General features: G+C 42.7%; 1 protein-coding gene and 1 long non-coding RNA gene across 3 annotated transcripts in view; one reads left to right on the forward strand and one right to left on the reverse strand.

Moving 5' to 3' along the window:
* Positions 1-2297, reverse strand: part of Zcrb1 (zinc finger CCHC-type and RNA binding motif 1) — a 100073-nt gene that overhangs the window by 31105 nt on the left and 66671 nt on the right. The window lies entirely within an intron of this gene.
* LOC106146876 overlaps positions 1-2297 on the forward strand; it is a 29963-nt gene that overhangs the window by 6429 nt on the left and 21237 nt on the right. Inside the window, exon 2 of the long non-coding RNA XR_001231490.1 lies at positions 2193-2284. This is a non-coding gene — a long non-coding RNA (uncharacterized LOC106146876). The remainder of the gene's footprint in view (positions 1-2192; positions 2285-2297) is intronic.

Consider the following 2297-nt stretch of genomic DNA (forward strand, 5'->3'; position numbering starts at 1 on the left):
TTTTTTTTTTTAATCTTAGTTTACTGAAATGCTCTTTACAGTTTTGAGGCAAAGTCATTGCAAAGTCCTCCACCAAACTTCCATGTGAATTTATCATGTCCTTTGAAAAGTCAAAGGATTGTTGTCTTGATTTCTGGATTACTTTTGAACATGAGACCATTTTTCCAAGTATAAAACTAGGAATTTCCAGAATGAGGATGCTTCCTTTTTGTCTTTAAAGTTCATGAGATATTTTAAAGCTAGTGTTCTTAATATTATAGCTAAAAGCAACCTTTCATCAAGTGCCATCTTCTCAGAGAGAAGAATGAGAGGTTCCTCACCCAGCTGTCAGCTGGCAGGGCCAGAGATAGAATTTAGTCCCTTCAAGCAGCGAGTGACCAGCCCTGACCATGAACCACCTTTCATGTAATGACCTCTTTTCTTGTCCTGTTCTCGTCCTTCTCTGTGTGCACTGTCTGCAGCCCGTGCAGTCCCTGAATGTGTCAGCTCTCAAAGGAGGAAGCATTTCTTGATGAAAGAAATATACACCCACTTGTCTCTCCAACCTGAATAATGCTGACAGAAATTTTATTTTAATTTTGTAGCATTTGCCTGGCTCCAGGGAGCTAGGTGAGACAACCCTTCGCCCATGTCTGTCCGTCTGTCTCTCCCTCTAATGCACCCCACACCCCCAGGTTCATGCCCTCACTCCAGCAAAGAAGGAAGAAGTGGGGTGAGTCTGGCTCAAAGCTGAAAGATTCCAGCAGAAACAGATGTCAGCTCTATGGCGAAAGAGGAAGTTAGAAATGAAAGTGGTGTAATACAAAGGTTTATTTGGATAGGGAAAACTTACTGAATTTCCCAGTAAGGGGTTTTCACCCTGCTCACACTTATAGGTATACGCTGGCCTCTAAAAATAACTGTCTCACTTATTGGTAATCTGAACCAGTCAGAGCCAGGCATGGTGGTGCATGCCTGTAATCCCAGCACTGAGGAGGCTGAGGCAGGAGGATCGTTGTCAGTTCGAGACCAGCCTGGGCTACAAAGTGAGCTCAAGGCCAGCCTGAACTGCATAGCAAGACCCTGTCTCAAAAAGACAAAAAAAACAACAACCAATCAGGGTCTTGGCCTTTGTTTCTGGATAGAGGGAAAAGTCCAAGGCTGGGGACACATAGTGCATGCATGTGATAATTTCACAAGAAGTTGCATCTTCCAGTACCTACCTTCTTCTAGTATATAGTGCACAATAGGCCTGTGGTACGTATACAGCTGTCAGTGATGCTCTAATTCCCTGCCTACACCCACCCCCTCTAACTGTTGCTACACTTTGAAAATTTGTCAGGATATCTTTGTATTAAAATAAATTTATAGTATTAAAAACAAGAATTTTTTTTTCTTGTCTTTTTGAGACAGCAACTCACTTTGTAGTCCAGGCTGGCCTCAAACTCACAACAATCCTCATGCCTCAGACTCCCAAGTGCTGGGATTGCAGGTGTGCGCCACCACACCCAGGTAAAAACAATGACAAATTTTTGAAGAGATCACTGTGATTTGTTTTAGGGTGTATTGGCTCTGTATTGATAGGATTGTTCATTTTAGGATTGTTCATTTAATACTTTTCTCCAATTAAAACTGCTTTCCTGGGGCTGGGGATTTAAGTTCAGCGGCACAGTGCCTGCCTGGCAAGTGCAAGGTTGTGGGTTCGGTTCCCGGTACCGGAAACCAACCCCCCACCCCCCCCGCCAAAAAAAAAAACTACTTTCCTGAACATGTAGAAAGCAGGTGTAAGCTCTGTAAGAATGCAGAAAAGGAAAAAACTAATGTTAACACAAGTCGCTCAATGGGAAGTAGTTTTGTCAGTTTGCCTTTTAAACTGTGCAATAAATGGAATTATTTTTTTCCTCGTATGAGAGTGGAGAAGTATATGTGGTCTTTGGCTCTTCTTTCTGTAATTTATTGCGTTAAAAACATCCCTTAGTTATTGCAGGCTGATCAGGTCTGCAATCTGCCAAATGAGTGTATGGTGAAGGCTAAATAAAAAGAGGCAAATGGAATGATTTCAGGGCTCTAGGAGGATCAAAGCCCTCTCAGAGAATTCGAGATTCTCTCAGGGCTAAAAGAAAGACCGTCGATTTGTGTTGGAAACTAGTCATGTACTTCTCTCTTACTTCCTAATAACATAAAAAGCATAGCTTTTGGTTTTCTTTCTCTAGTGGCTGAGAGAAGAAATGAGATGTGGTCTGAGGGATGATACGACTATGACAGACTTCCCAGAGAACGAGTACCTCCTCGGAGTCATCCCACTGTAAGTCCCCCCC

Source organism: Chinchilla lanigera, unplaced genomic scaffold (genome assembly GCF_000276665.1).
Source record: "Chinchilla lanigera isolate Chin_1 unplaced genomic scaffold, ChiLan1.0 scaffold00099, whole genome shotgun sequence".
NCBI classification, from domain to species: Eukaryota; Metazoa; Chordata; class Mammalia; order Rodentia; family Chinchillidae; genus Chinchilla; species Chinchilla lanigera.